We start from the raw sequence: 19,716 nt of genomic DNA on the forward strand, positions 1-19,716 counted from the left end.
TTTGCATATAAGGACAGGAGACAAAACACCTGCTATGAAGCAGGAAATAGGCCCTCACCAGAACTTGACCATGCTGGTGTCTTGATCTTGTAGTTCTCAGACTGCAGAACTGTGAGAAATAAATTTCCAACTTTTATAAACTACATAGTCTCTGGTATTATGTTATTGTAGCCTGAACGGACAAGAACAGGGGTCTAGGTTAGACAATCTAAAATATCCCCTATGATGCTGAAATTCTACAGTGCTAAGACATAATCTGTGGCAAGTCTAACTAGAATATTACTCGGAAGAATTATACCTTATTTGTCTCAGGCTACCAGGTTCCTAGCGCAGGGTCAGGGAACATAAGAGATGTGTAATATATATTTAAAGAACAAATGAATAAATGAATGATCATTATAGGTATAAATGTGGCATAAGAATCATTAGGATTTTTCACAAAAAGAAGGAACCCTTCTCTGGATACTGATTTTTGCAATTAAAATAAAGTCAGAGGATTGCTTTTTTTTTTTTGGTTGAAGTATAGTTGATGTACAATGTTGTGCTAGTTTCAGATGTACAACAAAGTGATTCAGTTATATACATATATATGTGTAGATATAAATTCTTTTTCAGATTCTTTTCCATTATAGGTTATTATAAGATACTGAATATAGTTCCCTGTGCTATACTGTACATCCTTGTTCTTTACCTATTTTATATATGGTAGTGTGTATATGTTAATCCCAAACTCCTAATTTATCCCTACCCACCTTTGCCCTTTGGTAACCATAAGTTTGTTTTCTATGTCTGTGAATCTATTTCTGTTTTGTAAATAAGTTCATTTGTAGCATTTTTTAGATTCCACATATAAGTGATATCATATTTGTCTTTCCTTTTTTGAAAACTTGGAGTTTTATTTCATATCAGTTATTATTCTTATATTATACATGGTATTTGAATCATATGATTTAAAAAAATTCAAAACAAGTTTATGTACTCTCTTAAGAAGTGCTAATAGTGTCATTATATCTAGAGACATTTTTATTTCGCATCCAATACAAATCCTTTCATAATTAGTTATAAATATTCATTTCATAAATATTCTTAAGGAGAAAAAAGGAAGAGAAATCCTTGCCTTAAAAAGTCCCCAGTTCTAGTGGTGATTTGACATAACATTTAGCCCCCAAATTCTATCAGTCTACAGCTTTAGACATCACTTCCAGGCTTACGCTCACATTAATAAATGAGGTTTTTGCACAAATAGGTGTCAGAACCACAAGGTGCTATATCTTTTAAACTCTTGTTGAACAGAAATAGTGCTATTTTTAGCATCAACCTAAACATAAACTTATTTGCCATGAAAAAAAGATTTGTGGACTTATAAACAGCTTACCCTCAGGGAATATTTTAAATGGAAAATTCTAGCATTATGTTACAAACATATTCTTCTTATAGGATTAAACTGGAAAGCTCTTTTAGAGTGGCAGTTTGCTGCAGTAGAAAGATATGACTTAACATTCTTGTCCTGCCACTTACCAGAAATATGACATTAGCAATTTACCTTAACTCTTGGAATCCTAGTTTTTGTCTAAATAAGAAGGGAAATAATAGGCAATTTGAAGGGTTGTTATGAAAATTAAATAAGATAATGTTTGTGGAGCATCTGCTTTGGTGCTTGGCACAGAATGGTACAGATCCTCCCTATAAGGTCCCCTTTCCCCTGATGGAGTGCTTCCCTTTTGTTGTAATGGCTGGGCGAAGTATTAGAATCTTCACCACACTAAAAACACTCAAACTTTTCTCAAAATATGACCCTTCATGCTTCATTCAAAACCAAAAAGGACTACTCTGAGCTTGGTAAAGAAGATTCAAGTACTAACCAAAAAACTGGGTACTTGTCCTTGACGAAAATTTCAAAGGGAAGATGGACAGATAACATGAGGAATTACATGAGACTGTGAGTGACTGAATGAGATGGCTTTTCTTTCTCTTGTCTACAATAGGAGCTGATCTCCTAGAAATGGCCCAAAGGGCTATGTGAATTCAGAGATAGGACTGATAACTGCTGAGCCAGGAGGAGTTCATCAATGACTTCACTGAACCCATAATAGCAATAGAGGTGGTGGATCTTGAAAGATGACTAAGATATTCCAAGTCTCTGAAGAGTGCATGTGTGCTTGTGAGTGAGGGGGGATTTGGAGTGGGGTATGGATGCGAGGAACGTCTAGGCAGAAGAACCAGCATGAGCAAAAGTGAAGGCACAAAGAGCATGGCTCAGAGAAGGCAGATCATCCCCATGTTAGCAAAGGTCAACTGATGAGGAACAAAGGCAGGTGCTGAGACTCAAGGGGTCTGTTGTGCTTCTATTATGACATGCTAAGGAATGCAGGAGGCAGATATTGCTCTGCAGTTGATGGGGCAGCCAACACTGGCTTCGAGATTGAAGTGGGTGAGGTTAACTAGATCAGCTGCTGTTCTGCTGGGTACCTATTACATACCAGGAACTGTACTTTGTTGTTTCATGGATATTATTTTCTAGTCTTCACAACAAATTAGATATATCTTTTCAGGTGGGGAATGTGAAGCTCAGAGAGCTTAAGTAACTTGCTGCTCAAGATTGTACCTTCTTCCATTAAGCAAATGGCATGAAAGAGCAATAGGGTTTTAAAATATTAACATCAGGACAAACCATTAAAGAAAGAATGGAAATGATGAGATCTGAATGTCAATTAGGAAGTTGATTCAGGCAGTCATGTTTTAAAAGGAAAGGAGATTAGGAACACTGAAAAGAGGGAATTTGTGTTCAAAGTGAGGCTGTTAGACATTTGAGCAAGATTTCTTAATACAGGTTTATTCTAGAATGACATGCATTTTAAGATAATAAACAATGTTGCTTCTGTGTTTTAAAGTTACTTGATGACTATATTACACAAGAGACAGTGCAGCATAATAATTAAGTGCTCAGGCTTTAAGCCAGACTGCCTGGATTTGAATTTTCACCCCAACTTACTGAACCTCAGGCAGGTGATTTAACCTTCCTGGGCCCTAGTTTCCTCATCTTTAAAAAAGGAGATGATAATATTACTTACAGATTTGTTTAAACATGAAATGAAGTATATGTTCATACAAAACAGTGTTTGGTATAAAGTAGGAACTCAGTAAGCATTAACCAGCAATTGCTTTGTGCCTATGTCCTTATTCACCAATTGTTTGTTTAGAAATTACATACAGTGTGCCAAGCACTGTGCTTGTTTCCAGGGATGCAAACATAATAGGGAAGAACTTTTGTATACTATTACAAGTTAATCACTAAAAGGATGCTGTCTATAAGCTTAAATTATACATAATGGCCCATTTCTGGGAACCCTTCTTCCCAGGTAATGAGTGTTAAGCTAAGATACCTTTGTTTAGCTCACAGGAAACATCCTGACTAGGCCCACCTGTGAATGACTGCAGGGAGGAAGAAATTAACACATCTGACTGACCAGAACCAAGAAATGTTTGACTTTACTGCCTCCCCTTTTAGTATAAAAGAAGCCTGAATTCTAACTCAGGCAAGATAGTTCTTTGGGACATGAGTCCACCATCTTCTTGGTATGCCAGCTCTCCAAATAAAGTCATTATTCCTTGTCCCAATCACTTGTTTTTCAATTTATTGGCCTGTTGTGCAGTGAGCAGTAAAAGCTTGGACTTGGTAACACAAAGATGAGGATAACAGATGATTTCTCTTAACAGATGGATAGCACTTGATTTTTCCAACATCATATTCTGTGGTTCAGCAGAAGTACTACGGCTATACCTTGGTTAAAGCACTTTCTACAACTCTTTGGGCACCAGTGATTTAAAATATCTATTCATAATGTTGCTCATTAGTTTCAGGACTAATAATTCCACTTCTCCTACCCCCTCCTCCAATATGACATTAAGGTATGTTCAGCCTGAGTTATCTCTTATGATGGGTGTTCCCCTTGACCCACCAGGCAGTATTACGAAGTTAGTGAGATGATTTCAGTAGTCTCTGCCCACTTATGTGTACCAAACTCTCAGAAGCTGAGTGTTTGCATCATTGTCTCAGGAGTTTCTTCCTTGCTAATTCATTCGAATTATGTGTAATGTAGTATGCATTATTAATGGATGTATTTCTCTTCCCAAGACTATTTTTTCTGAATATGACTTTATAAAGCCTCATTTCCATAAACTTGAGAGAAATGTGAATGATCAGAATTTTCGGTGTTGTACCAAACTAAGGAAGATGTGAGAACACCAGTTATATACTGCATTTTAAACCATACCATTAAGCTACACATCCCTGTGTCTCCCAATTTTAGGTTATGAAGGGGTCCAAGAAATTCTGCTCATGGCCGCATTTTCACATTGTCTAAAAGGATTCTCAGTTAGGCATTGCAGGTTTAACATTGACATTGGTTGAACAGATGAAAATTTGTTGGTAGGAGGGACACCATGTCCTTGTGAGTGTACCCACAATACATTAAAATGGACAGATGAGCAGTCATCATGACCTCTGAGAAAAGATTGAAAAGGAAAACGTCTACATAAATAAATGAGAAGGAAATGAAAATAGCGAGGCACTCACGTTTAAAATAAGCAAGTGAAGTGCCAAAATGATTAAGTACAAAGCCTCTTTAATATCCAGGAAGCCCTTTAGAGTGAGTGCGATTGTGGGGCAGCGGTGAATTGTTTACCTGTCAAAAAAGGAAGGCTTTGGCATCCTCATCACTTTGCTTTCCAATATATTCAGTTTTTATTAAGGGACATGGGAAATGTTCAGACCATAAGGGATCTTCAAATAGCAAACAACCATTACTGAAAGACAGTGATCAGATCCATAATAAAATAAATCTGAAGCCTGAGATTTAAATGTGAATGCAGGAATGAGACTGATACCCTGTGAAGTTCTTATATTGGGCATACAGAAGGTTGTGAAATGCGAATATTAGAAAAGTAAAACTCATATTTGGTGCCTATCTGAGAATTTAAAAAATCTTCCCATTAATTTGATACGCAAAATGGGAATATTGACAAAGACTCTATTAACACTAACAAGTTAATGCTGCAATATTGTATAGCTTAGAATATGGCTTTAAATATATTAGGTTAGTTTTTTTCAGTGTAAAAATATCCAGCTTTACATTTAACTTAAAATTTCCTTTCCTGAGAATCATTTATTTTACTTGGGAGAAGCAAGTAATCCCTGTTCACTTTTCTTCCAATAATTTTGGGAGAAATTAATGAAGCACTGATGGGTCGGTTAGGATCTAACCAAGAAAAGAGAAAACAGTCTAAATATTTAAAACAGATGGAATTTAATACAGGAAAATGGTTATACAGATGATGGAAGAATTGAGAAGCTAAACTGAGGATAGCAAATCAACCTGGAGGTTAGTACCAGCAGGAAGCCACAGACACCACTACCCACAAGTCTCAAGGGACAGAGGGAAGAGGTGACATTACTGGAGCTCAGAGTTCAAGGTCACTGGGGGAAGCTAGAGGCAACAGCGGGTGGGTCTGGGGCTGGAAAACCCAGCCTCTAGGGGTCAGCCCCCAAGGAATCAGCAGAATAGAAACAGGGCAAGGAGTGGACGTGAAGTTGAAAACAGGCACAGACCGGCACAGTGGAAAGCTGAGAGTTAAGTAAGTTAAGAAAATAAGTTTTCCATTTTCATTTTCTCCTCCGGAGCAATGTTACACTAGGCAAATTGATTTACTGATATTTTTAAAGGGCATTAAGTTTAGCTCCTGGGAATTACATTCAACAAATATCTTGTAAATAAATGAAATCACCATTTTAGTTCCACATATGACCTCAATAAACCAAATTTACACACCCTTAAGATGATGAGACATAATCCACCTTCACTTTGAAGTTAATAAAAGGTAGAAAGGAGTCATCACTGTCTTTTTGGATTAGATTTAGACAGTGGCCAATGCTCTGTCAGTTGCATTGTTTTATTCAGAATTGTAAACAGAGGTACATTCTGATGTTCTGGAAATCACCATTCTTTAAAGTAGATAATAAAGCCACACTTTGAAAACAGGACTCAGGAGGAGGTGGAAAAAGCCACACAATTTCCTCAATAAGACCACCACTCAATTCCTCTATTCCTCTCTGTTCTGCTGAGAAATGACAGTGCCATATTGCAGACTAATAGTAAAGCACCAATTTGTACGCTCATGTCTTTGGTAGCATGGAAGGGTAATTATGTATGGTGATGTAAAAAATATATATCCATCTATCTCATGATCAGGAAAACAAAGCTTAATGTGTGAGCACGTGTGTGCTTAATTGTGCACAGCAGTTTGAAAATCACACCTAACCTAAAGCATGCCCTACCTTAAATTAAGCAATATGAGATCTCCCGGTGGGCAGCCTCTGAAATGTTAGCCTTACCTCACACCCAGACCTGTAATGATTAAACTGTCATTATCACCATTAAGTTTTTCTCTCATTTATGTCATTAAAACATGGTCTTAGCTCATTTTGGCTTATTACTTTGATACTAAATACTGTTATATATTTAAAAACTTGATGACCTGTAGAATAGAATGAAGCATTACCGCATCTGCTTAATAGAAATCAGCAAGAGATGTCAAGGTCATCTCTGTATCTTACACCTCATCATTCAAGATGGTTTCTGATAATAAAAAAAAATAAACAAAAGGCACAGAAACTAAGTCTTTCACTATTTGGCACCTCATTAAAAGTATAAAATGCTGGTTATATTGAACCCCATTTTCTTTTCATGCAAGGAAGAGAAACACTTTAAGGGGAAATAGTTCAATGTCCATCTTAAATTTCTTGTCTCAGACTCACTCACCTAAAATTCAATGAAGAAACAGCATGAACTTTTCAAAACCATCTATTTTCTTTTCTTTGAAATGGCAGTCAACTCTGGCATTTAAAGACTTCCCAAGCGTTTCATCCAGGGACTGGTAAATCTCACTTATCTGCAATGAGAAAATACACTTTTATTTAACTAAGCAACTCACACTTACATGTTTATTACAGAAACAGAATGGGCAGATCTAGAACATATGGTGTTTTACAAATCCGTTCATCCACTAAGAACGATTTGTAATACTCAGCTCAGAACTTTGGTTTTCATTTACTATAAGAAATGTTGAAAAAATAGACATTTGTGCCAGAAGTTGTTTTACAGAGGAGGATGGTGAGGACCATGGTGAGGGGTAAAGTGACTGTCCAAGATTAAGCAGCTGGTTAGTAACAGAGTAGCCTTGAACCTTGGGCTGCTAACACTGCCTCTTGTTTTTGGTTGATTAAAAACTCAGAAATGGGAAAACCTGGAATCTTCTGTTTTCCAAGTTGGTAATTTTCTGGAATATTGTGTCACCATAATTTCTCCTAAAGCCAGGGAAACTACAGTTGAAGGCAGAATCCTCAGACCAGCATCCCCTCCAATGGTAGATGCAGGCGTAGGCTACCGCAGAGGCACCCTGACATGATTGAATGACCCGCACGCTTTATGATGTTGTAGAGCAATGGCGTAGATAGTAAATAGTTCAGAATATGGTCTGTTGGTGTTTCTTAACAAGGTGGAATGATTTTATAATCTCTTGCCTTCTGAGAAAACTCACAGATGAGAATGGAAGGATAGGCTCTTGGGCGCACAAGGCAATTTGCCCAAGAGTCCTGCTGCATGAAAGTGACCAGATGCTTTACCCACCATCTCTCATCAGCTAGTCTTTCCCACCCTTCTTTCTTCCCCTTCCCTTCCCCCCTTTCTTCTTTTCACCAACACACAGGCTGGATGTTACTATCCCACGTGCTAGGTGGCTTGAAGCAGCAGAAATTTGAAGTCAGGAAATCCCATGTTCAGAAGAAGGAAAAGAATGGGGAGAAGGGGGATCACAGCAAATAAAGCGGAGAAGATGTCTGATGGCAGTGAAGCCAGAAAAGGAAGGGACAGAGGAGCCTAGCTCTGTACTCTGGCTGGTGGGAGGTGGCCTCTGTCTCCAGATCCACCCTTAGCTTTCCTCTCCCAACTATCTTCTTCGGCCCAGGTTATCTAAAACAATGGCATAATTATTTTTAACTTTCATGGCTTCAGACCTCCTATGCTTTTGGGTTCATAGAGAAAATTCTATACAATAACTACCCCCAGCCTCTAATCCAAGTTCTCAGATATATTCATGATTGCATTATATTTATTTAACAGGACATAAAGAAATTTTCACGACACAATTAACACTTGTTCTCTCACATTAGAACCCAACAGTCTTTCACTGTACTTAGATTCTAGGGACATGCATACAACTGGCATTCTTTGAATTAAATGTATTATTACAACAGTAGCACTTTCAGATATTTTTTGTTTTCTGAACATACATGCTACTAATTTTTTAAAATTTGGGGTTTGGGTAAATTAGACCTATGCATCTGGGAATAAGTTATATGTTAAAAATATTATCCCTCCCTCATGAATGCAGCTCTCCAAGTCAGAGCAACAGGAAATAAATGGAAATCTTACACCATCTTATATAATTTTGTATGACTATATATATGTATATGATAAATCTTACACATACAGGTAAACTTGCATCCAGCTATATCTGGCAATGTAGAGTCACTCAAGAAATCCCTTAGGCCTGGGCACCTCTTAGGATCATGTGGCTGGTTCTGTTCCTCTGCCTGGCAATTTGGGGAAGCATGTTTTGCATTTTTGGTTTTTGCCCAGGTCCCTGGGTCACCCCAGATTGCAACAGACTAGGAGGGCGATGAGCTCAGATAGAGATGCTGTGTGAAAGGACCCACAGGGAGGTTCAGGTTTCACGCCTTAACTGGGATCTGTGACTGCAGTGAAAGTTGCCATTTGGATGATATCTTGATTATGAGCCAGCTTTCATTATTGCTGTTCCTACTCGAACAGGAAGTGGCCCCTATCTCAGCCTGTATCTCATAGGCAGTGATCGAAACCAGCTGTCTGGTAGGCAGCTCCATCCCTACCCACCTTGGCTTCTGTCCCCTGAGACCACTTCAGAGGATGCAGACTGATTATCCATAATTCTTTCTAGTCTTGAGCCTGAGGGTGGCCGCCTCCCAAACTGTCACTGAATTAAAGGCATCCGTCCTCCCCTCTATTCTCCCAGCAGCCCAGTGGACACTTGCAAAGCAAAATTCTCATGTGAACATTGATTAGGAAGAGAAAATGATACTTTTCTCTCTTTAACTTATTTAATTCTACATCAGCTATCAAATTCTAGTTTGACTGTGTGACTTGAAGTTAAAATTTAGTGTCATGGGATAAAATAAAACTCTGTCTCCTTTCATCTGGCTCCCTGAAGAGCTTTTGGTCAGTGTCCGGATTGGAGTTAGGAGTCAATATCTTACCACTGAGCACCACAAGAGAAAGAAGTATTTGGTTCATTTGGGGTGTCAAATTTTAGTCCTATAGTTTGGATGGAAGTTGCTGGGGTCGGATTTTTTCTTATTAAGATAATCTCCTCAATGTAGAGCACACAGAAACAGAATGGACCACAAAAAAAGATAGTAATCTTTACACTAATGGTATCAATTTAAATAAAGGCTTGATAATCATTGGTGGTAGTGGGATTTGATCAAGCACATACACTCCCAAACGAGGTTATGTGGGAGCAAACCAAATATTAGACTGGAGTGAATATTCACATTTTTATTCACATTCATGTCCTTACTGATCTTCCCACCTAAAATAGTACTCCTCCCTCATTCTCTATTGCTTACCTTGATATATATTCACCCACATAGCACTTCTACTATTTATTATTTATTCATTGTCACTTCATGCTAGGATATAAGCTCCATGAAGGCAGGAACTTTGTTCACAATTGTACCCCTGAGGCTTGGAACAATGCCTAACAAATAGGCAGTAATATTTATTGCATGAATGAATGAATATACCTTGTGGTCCTCTTTTCTTATAAACATTTGATCCAGTTTCCTCTTTCTTACCCCTATGAGTTTGCACCATACTGAAAATGATTTCCTCACAATGGGAAAAATTCAAAGGCCTTTATTCACTCCGAAAAAATGAAGAACCCAAGTGAGCATTATGTCTACTTTCCTTGTTAGGTAGAACTAGGATTGCCTAACTGTGAAAAGGAGGATTGAAGACGATTTTGTCTAGTACCTCTTCTGTAGCCTTTTCTTCTCTTTTAGTTATGCTTGGGAGACTATAGTGTTATGAGTCCAGCTTTCTAGACTTCAGAGGTTAGGATGGAGACCACTTTCAGATCACTGTAGTCATAGGGAGCAGGTTCAGTGTTTTGAGGACCAGTTACAGATGATGAAGACCAGAGATCTGCAAAGGGCGCCCCAGAAAAATGCAAAGATGGAGCGTTGCACTGCACTCAGAAGCATGCATGTGGGGCTTTTCTGGTATTTTACACTGTCAGTTGGCTTAAGTTGTAGCAGTTATTAAGGGATGTGGCTAAGAATGGTCAAAGTCACTTGGGAAACAATAACTACTTGTTCAGATAATTTCCCAACAACTTAAATAGGTCCTGCTTTTTACGAGTGACTCTTTGCTGCCATAGTCACAAATGGCATGCTAGGAACTAGTATATATAGGATGGATAAACAACAAGGTCCTACTGTATAGCACAGGGAACTATATTCAATATCCTGTGATAAACCATAATGGAAAAGAATATGAAAAAGAATATATATGTATAACTGAATCACTTTGCTATATAGGAGAAATTAACACAACATTGTAAATCAACTATACTTCAATAAAATTTAAAAAACCAAAACCCAGTGGCATGCTAGGGTGTCATGCCAGTGCTGAGGCCGAGCTCAGGACTCTGGCTACCCCTGTTCACACACACAGCATCAGTCAGATCCCTAGCAACAATGAGGCTGGAGGAAGAGGAAACACTTAGATCTGAAAGGTCCTTGAAGCACCTTCTGATGTTATAGAAAGGAGGCTGAATAGGATCAGAAGCCTGGGTTTTATTTTTGTCTCTGCCACTAACTAGCTGGGCAAATCATTTATACTTAACTGGGTTGCCGTTTTCACATTAGTAAAATGAGGGTATTGGTTGAGACCAGTGCTTCTCAACCACGGATGATTTCACCCCCACCTCCCAGGGACAGTTGGCAATGTATAGAGACATTTCTGATGGTGGAGGGAGGGTAAGTGAGACTGGCATCTAGTAGGTAGAGGCCAGGGATGTTGCTGGACATCCTACAGGCACAGGACAGCTCCCGTCAGAAGATAATTAGCAGTCCTAAGTGACAGCAATGCCGAGGCTAAGAAGCACTGGTTAGATGGTTCAAGTCCCCTCAGTCTTAATAGTATTCTCTAATTTTACCACTGGTCTCCTCCAGACCTCTGACGCCGCACAAGTTAAGCCTGATTCCTCTCTGGAAGCTCCTCCAACTCTATCTACTGCATCAAACTCCTCCCACATCTCCCACCTCTACTCTTAGCCCCTCCGTACCCGGACCTTGGTGTCTGCACACCATGCTTTGTGTTCCTTCTCTGTAGCACATGTTACTACGTACAATTGCTATGAATTTTCTTCTCTGTATAAGAATATATGCAACTTGGCAGGGACTGTCTTGTTTATTTCTTCATCGTCTTTAGCACATCATCTTTAATGATGACTAATTCTCCTCACTAAATGTTTGTTCAATTGATGGTGGAACAATTAGCAAACATGAAGGTCAGTGTTTTCTCACTGTTCCCTACACAGAGTTGTGGTATAAACTTATTAGATCATTTCACCAGATTATTAGTTACTGGCCTAAGAACATTAAAGTGGCTCAGGAAGCTACAGCAAAGTGGATTTGGGATCATGGCCCTTGGACTAAAATCAGAATCACTCCAGACACAAGGTTATTAGGTCAGAGCCAGGGAGGAGACTGTGGAGATGGGCCTTTCTGGATGCTTTAAAGCTGGAGACAGAATTAGTGCACAGGGATGGATACTTGGGCACCCTCCTTGTTCCAAAGATTTGTTCTTGTTGACACAGAGTTCAGCCTGAGAACCAGGAAGATCTTGGATGTCTGCACATATTTCCTATTAAGGGCAGAGATTGTTGCTTCAGCCTCCGAGGATAAAGAGGCTGTAGCACTGGGACAGCCTAGCTGCTCCGATCCAGTGTGATCCGCCCAAGCACAGAAGGGCAGAATCACCAGAATCCCAGCAGAAGTTCTGGGCGCCAAGGGAATTACTGTTGAGACTGGCTGCATCTGTTTCTTGCTGTGCAGACACCTCATTTCTGTGAAGTTTTGAAGTCTTTGGCCAACTAATCAGGGAAATGAATCTAATCTCAGAGGGAGTCGTGCATCTGTAATCCCTGCCCATCGGATTGATACCTACACAGGGAAAGTAGAGTCACTGCCTGCCTCACCTCTCAGTCACCTACTTTACTACCCCCTAGGACATATAACGAGACCACAAGAGGATATTTGAGCAAGTGGAAGATAGTAGCAGAGTGTTCCGTTTTCCTCTTGATATTTCACCAACAGACAGGGATAAAAAAATTATGCTTCATCACTCAGGTTAAAGTAAGATAAAGTGGAGAGAACAACACAATTTGGATGAAATAGCTGTCAGAGGAATGGACATATACACTCTGCAGTGAATGTGGAAGTTTTTCCCAGCATAAAGCCAGAGGCCTGCTGACATTCAGGGACCCATAAGAAAAAAAAATATGCTTGTCAGCATCAGTTCTGGCGGGTATTCAGTCAACTGTTTTAAAGGTGCTGAGAAGGAAGAAGGTGGTTTATAAAGGATTCCTCAGCTCTGTTCCTTGCACACCACGTTTTTCAGAGGGAATGCCTTTGTGTTTCTATCTGCTGCATCTCACTGTAGGCTAAGGCAGGTGCTTACCCAGATGATATTTGCATTTTAAAAGAACTTCCTCCCCATATGTTTAATGATTTGCACTGCACCTGGGCAGTGTCCCTCACAGAGGAGCTCGAGCATGGAGAACTCACTTGAGTGTCCGTCATTTTTTCTTTTTAAAAATAATAAATGTAGGGCTACCCTGGTGGCGCAGTAGTTGAGAATCTGCCTGCCAATGCAGGGGACGCGGGTTCGAGCCCTGGTCTGGGAAGATCCCACATGCCGCGGAACAACTGGGCCCGTGAGCCACAATTACTGAGCCTGCGCGTCTGGAGCCTGTGCTCCGCAACAAGAGAGGCCGCGATAGTGAGAGGCCCGCGCACCGCGATGAGGAGTGGTCCCCGCTTGCCGCAACTGGAGAAAACCCTCGCACAGAAACGAAGACCCAACACAGCCATAAATAAATAAATACATAAATTAATTTAAAAAAAATGTAAGAGTAATTAGCTATATGCCACTATATATGAAGAAGCAAGTTTAATAAAAAATGAATCAGAGATGACTGGAAACTTACAGAGTTTTTTAAAAAAATAAAGTAACTACTTTTAAGAAGTGTGGAAAATATAATAAATTATAAAGAAAACTAATGTCATCCACATTCCACTACCCAGAGGCAATCCCTATGAAGGTATTCTACATTTACTATATTATCTATACATTATATCTCATTATCTATACATATATATGCATACACACATAATTTTTAATGAAATTGAGGGATTATAAACTATATGTAATTTTATTTCAAGTTTTATTTTTTGCTTTTTGTATCCTTTTTATTATTAGTGATCCACGCATATTCAGCATGAATACTTCCTCTTTTCTGGCTATTAAATTATTTTATCAAACTTGCTAATTAAATGATATGACATATGAAGGTACGGGGCATCCAAAGTCACCAAATCCTTCTTTAGTTTACTCACGTGCTTTATATACACTCACATCCACACAGAACACATTTCTGTTATATTTCAGAAGAAGGCAGTAGATCATTTTATTTTATAGTAGTGCTTATTTTGTTACAGAAACCTCTACTGTACAAAACCCATGTATCCCAAAATATCAGAAAAACAGGAGCCATTTTTTTTTTCAGAATATGCTTTTAGAGAGAGTGATTACCTCATTTTGTAGCTTAAAAAATACAACTGTGAGATCAGTGAGTGTCTCATTAACTTACACAATCACTAAACTGAATTGTCTCAAAAGTTTTCTTAAATGAAAATCTCCTTTTATGAACAATATGCACCTACACTAAGTACACAGAAAAACTATCCCCTAGTGATGACCTCATTAAAACTTTAAGCTCTGCATGTTGAACTTAATTCCAAGAAAGGCGGAAAGATGAACAGATTTTTTGCTGACCAGGAGAAAAAAGATTTACCCAAGCTCAGCCTTTTGTCTCTTGCATCTCAGTACACCTGCCAAATTGATCAAAAAGAGAATTAAATTGAACTTTGAGTGTTAAATCAGAATGTGTCAAAGATTTATCCAATTAATTTTTAAAAAGACAAAATTTTAATTAGCCGCAGGCAGGTATATCATAGAGTCTACTGAAATTTCCCTGGTGATATGTGACCATCAATATCTGCTTCAAATTTATGCTCATTCATTTGCTGAAGTCCTGCACACTTCTTAGAGATTAATCATGCCTTGTGATTTGATATGTGTCTGATTTTACCATGATGTAAAGATCAAAACAAATAGAAAAGGAGAAAGGAAGGAAGGAGAGAAGAAAGGAAGGAAAGAGGGAGTGAAGGAGGAAGGAAGGAAAGAAGTCATGAAACTGGATATGGGGTCGGGGAGCCACATTAAAAAAAGATTTTCTGGACCTTTACCAGTTACATTCTTAACATTAACGAAGTGATGGATAAATATGGGAGTAAATGTTTCCATGCAGAGTACCATACCTCCTCCAAATATCCTGAATTAAATTTTTGTACTAAGCAGATAGAATTCCACATTTTTAAACATTACTCTTCTCTAATATATTACAGAAAACCTAACCAGAAAGCTCACTCTCATTAAAAAACATGTCTGCATAATAGCAGTTATTTGGACACAATTTCAGTGACAAACTTGTTTTTTTGTTTGTAATACATCTCATGTATCTTGTTTCCCCAGAAAAAAATATTTACGTGCAAAATATGGAGAGTGTTTTCTTAGACAAAGACGTGCTTCTTCTGGAAGTCATAAAGAGACAGAAGGATCTGATTCTGGGAGCCAATTCGGGCCTTGCCCTTCAGTGGTGCACTATGACCTTGACTGATGGCCTTGAATATGCCACATGCCCTAGTAGCCCCCTGAGGACAGCTGAGAGCCTGACTTATTTTCATCTGACTCAGAGAAGAGGAGTGTCTTTTAAAAAAATGGAGATAAAAGATATACATTTAATTTGGTATCAGTAATTTCCATGCAATTTTGGAGTTAAAAAAAAATATTATACCCTACATCATAGGTAAGCAAACCTTTTGTTCTGAAGGCCCCATAGAGCTTGTGATTATGTGTATTATATCTATCAATATTTACCTTATTAGAAATTGACTTAGAAATTTAAAAAAATATTTACTTATAAATGTATTTACATAACAATGGTAAACCTTTTAAATGTAACATAAGTGATATCTTTTTAAAAATAAAATAGTAATGTTTTCCAAAACAAAAAATGTAGTGAGAAGTAGGGCGTGCTTTTACAGTTTTGGAAAACTCTTTAATTTCTGGCTTCATAGAAAGAAAATAGCTGGGTTTTCTTTTCTGCTTCTGCACTTAACCTATTGCAATATGTTGTTTTGGTTGAAGAATATGAAGAAACTCCAAACTTACACAGATATGCAGTTCAGAAAGGTAGAGTATCTCATAGCCTTTCAGATGATTGTGGATATTTTTCTTTGATTTGCCTCTGAAACTCAACAAGTGTTGTTTCTTAAAGGTGAGTTGCCATGTGGAATCTGAAACCACATCAATGAACTTGGCATAGTCCATTACACCAAAATTCATGAGCTGTCTATTTGTGTTGATTTTTTAACTTATGCATGATTTTCCAACATCATGAGTTGGCCATTTGAGAAGTATTGGTTCACTGAGTTATGCAGATCTTCCAAATGTTGAGCCATTTCACTCTCAATAACAAAGAGTCGTATTCGTTAATGTCACCATTAATCTCATCAGAAAAGTCTTTTAGGTATTGGGAAGCTGTCAGGCTCACAGTGACAGATGTAAGCTTTCCAAAACTCTGATTTTTACTTCAAAGTTTGAATTTTATCATTGTCAGAGAATACTGTTGGTTTTCTCTGCTGTGACAGGCTCGCTTCATTCATTTTCAAGGAAATCGTCGCCAAATACCGCATCTGAGTAACCATAGTGTGCCTGCCAGCTGTTCTTTCAAGAAAACAGGTTGTTCTGTGAAAGACGTGGCTAGTTCAGTTTGCACAGCAAACAGTCTTACTCTCAGACACCCATCGTCCCTCGATATATTTCAAGAGCACTTTACGCTTTCCATTGCCTCACACAGGATATTAAAAAGATGTGCATCAGAGTTTCAAGATGGAATAAGATTTTTGTTGTTGTTATCGTTGCCTGCTTTGTTTTTTACTGTTTTGCACGACAGTGAAGAAGATAATTACTAACCAGTACAGTCTGGTGCCACTGCCGTGATTACAAATGATTGATTGTACAATCAATGTACAATGTACTTGATGTACAATGTTACAATGTACAATGTAACTTGATTACAGTTACACCAATTTTATCCACCATTACTTTTTCATCATCAGTGCAAATGTTCGCACAATCAAAATGGCAAATAATATGTTAGGGTTATTATTAAAATAGTTTTGGCCTCAAGGGCCCCATGAAAGTGTCTTTGAGACTTCACTTTGAGAACCATTGGCCTAAAAGGAAGGGAATACAGGAAGGTGGTTGAGTGAAGGCTCTGAGGTTGGACAGAGTGGTGGTAAACGGGGTGGTAAATCTCACCCCACTTTTGATTTAATGTTCATGTAATAGTGATTGAGTTACCTACCCACTCCAAGCCCCATTTTCCACACCTCTAAAATAGGAATAATAACAGATCTTACCGCCCAGAGCTGTTCCAAGGATTAAAGGAGATCCCTTAGCATAGTGCCTGACCCACAGTAAACTCAACAAGTATTAACTATGGTTACTCACATTTATATTATCACTTCTTTTTGAGATCAAGAAACAATGATGTGAGTAAATCAGAATATCAACTGTGTTTGTTGGAATCTGTTTATGCTACACCAATCTAAATTTAGTTCTACATTTCTTCTGTGAGTACAAGCTACACGCAGATATATATATTTTCCAACTAAGTTGAGTAAAGAGATAGATAGTTTGCCCTTTGTAGGCTGATTTTGCAAATCCTTATGTAGTCAATCATGAGAGAGATTTCTTGGTAGTTAGAGTTGGTGATGACAAATGAGAGATGGGATTTTGACGGGGACCCATGATCTCTCAATCCCTGATCTGCCACCTGCCACAGTTGTGTGAGGGAAGCACATATTACCAGTGGGTTACACTGATCAAAAAGCCAGATTACAAGGAGTCACAGGGGCGCCATTTGCCTAAGGCCTAGAACAAACGCTTGAGAAATGTCTCTCCTACAACATTTACTCTTGCCCAAATCTCAGTCCTCCAGATTTTACCACTTTGTGGAGAAAACTGAATTCAGGGAAATGGTTTCTAAGGAAAAAAGTGGGAATGAGGGTATCTGCCTCAGTAAAGGGTGAGGTGTGTATGCACACACACGTGCATACATGTATGTTGCACTCTCACCAACAGGAATTTGGCAGAGATTCTGAGTGTTGGAAAAGTCTAAGCTCATACGCCCATCAAACTGATGTAAATGGGGGAAATAGGTGGGTATAAGTCAAGGAGACCCAGGCACATTCTGCATGCATATTTTATCCATACGAATGTTTTTTACTTCTTCAAAGACGTATGCTCTCTCTTATTTTCCTTGCAATTATAAGAGGTTCACTTGGTCTATTTTTCTTTTTATTACTTTTGATATTGACCCGAGTAGAACAGAAAACATCCAAAACCAAACAGCTCTTAACAACAAGAAATCAATGATGCAAGCTTGATTATAAGTGGCACATGCCATTTGGTCTCAATGTTGAAAAAATAATACAGCGAGTTAGAGATGGAATTGAAATGAAGAGTGTGTGCCCTGTTGAGAGACAGCAGCTCCTTCTGGTTGTCCCAAGTACAAGCATGGACCCAGTATGGCCATATATTCCTATTTTCATGGTCAGGGTGGAAATCCATATCTTTACAAGAAATCTTCAAATTTACAAATGGATAGATCAAACAAAACATGTTGGCAGGATTTGCAGGCTACCATATTTTGCATCTCTCCAAAGATATAATTTCATTTCCCCTCCATTTCATGGATCAATGCACTGTGCCTTTGACTCATCTCTGTCACCACTCATTGGGTTTACAAGGGTGGGAAGGGAGGATAGAGAGGAGCCTTGATCGCCCTCTAGTGGCTACAAAGTGCCAAAACAATTAACTGAACATGCTGTTTATTTACTGGAAACTCACTAAAATCAGTAAAGCAGACTTTGGCTATTTTGTGTGAGATGTGAACCACATGGTAATTTTACTGTTAGTTCAGATTAGACTCTGGGATAATAGGCAACAGAAAGAAGGAACAGGGAAATCAGTTCGAGGAGAGACTTGAGATTTAGAATGCACAGGAGTTCCAGACCTAGCCACCAGGGAAAGAATCAAAAGTTCTGCTCCAACAGAAGGCAGGGCCAGCAGTACAGGCTGCTGGCTGAAAGGTGTATATTTTGTTTTACATGTAGAGAAGAGTACAGTGTGAAGGATCATCTTATCCACTGGCTAGAGTTGTATCTAGTAGTTACTGGCTAATTTGATCCCCGTTTTAAGAATTTGATAGTAGCTTAGCATTTATTAATTAATGGAGAACATATTATATCCTCTTGTGTAGAAGCTGAACTTGAGGAAAAAAATTTTAGGGTGGGAAATGAGATAAATTAGTTAATTTTGAACAAAATTAAAGAGAGTTTCAAATAGCTCAGTAATATAGAGCTAATAAAGGCTCTTGAGAAAGTTGAAAAATAGATCTTGTGACAGCCTTGTTTCACTTGGATGCCCATGTTATCTTAAAACACTGTCCCCAAGTATTATATGCCTCTAGCTCAAATGTCTACTTTCAAGGATGGTTCCCTCTGTGTATTCATTTCCTCGCTGGTTTGCCCTGCTTGACACACTCAGATAATTTAATGAACTGAAATACAATTGCTTTTAGAAGCTCAATACTTCATTATACTTTTGTTTTAAAAACAGTTTTTGAGTTGAGAGTATGTCAGCAAAACCACCCAAAAGAATGTGAATGCTGTTACAAGGTCAGCCTTTCAGAAGCTAGAGGCAGCTGTCATTGGCATGCTGTCAAACAAGCACCATGGGCAGCGCGGCGGCATGGGCCATGAGTCAGCAGCTCTGACAACACTAAATATGGTAACCCATTAATGTGCAAGATAACAGGTACCCATGCTGCTTCAGAAAGCCCTAGAGAGAGGAAATATTTCATTTTTCAGGTTTATTCAGAAGGAAATCCGCGTAGGTCATTAAAGCCCGGATGTGAGTTCCTGTGTATGTTCGTGTGTGTGTCTGTATTGGAACCTGGATTATGATATTATCCATTTGGATTTCTTCTGTGAAGAAAAACATACTCAGATTGAGAGCTGAAATGTCAGAAGCTAGGCATTTCAAAGGGGATACTGTTGAGCTAAGAGGGAGTCATGTTTTAGATCCGGGCTGTCCGATCTAATAGCCACCAGCTACTTGTGGCTATTGAGTAGTTCACATGTGC

The 19,716-nt window shown here is 38.6% G+C and overlaps 1 protein-coding gene across 22 annotated transcripts in view; it reads right to left on the reverse strand.

Annotated features, from left to right (window-relative positions):
• Positions 1-19,716, reverse strand: part of DTNA (dystrobrevin alpha) — a 390,068-nt gene that overhangs the window by 206,678 nt on the left and 163,674 nt on the right. For all 22 annotated transcript variants that reach the window (XM_057526111.1, XM_057526112.1, XM_057526123.1 and 19 more), the window contains exon 2: positions 6,819-6,948. The gene's annotated coding sequence lies outside the window, so the exon portion shown is untranslated. The remainder of the gene's footprint in view (positions 1-6,818; positions 6,949-19,716) is intronic.

Source organism: Balaenoptera acutorostrata, chromosome 13 (genome assembly GCF_949987535.1).
Source record: "Balaenoptera acutorostrata chromosome 13, mBalAcu1.1, whole genome shotgun sequence".
Classification (NCBI taxonomy): domain Eukaryota; kingdom Metazoa; phylum Chordata; class Mammalia; order Artiodactyla; family Balaenopteridae; genus Balaenoptera; species Balaenoptera acutorostrata.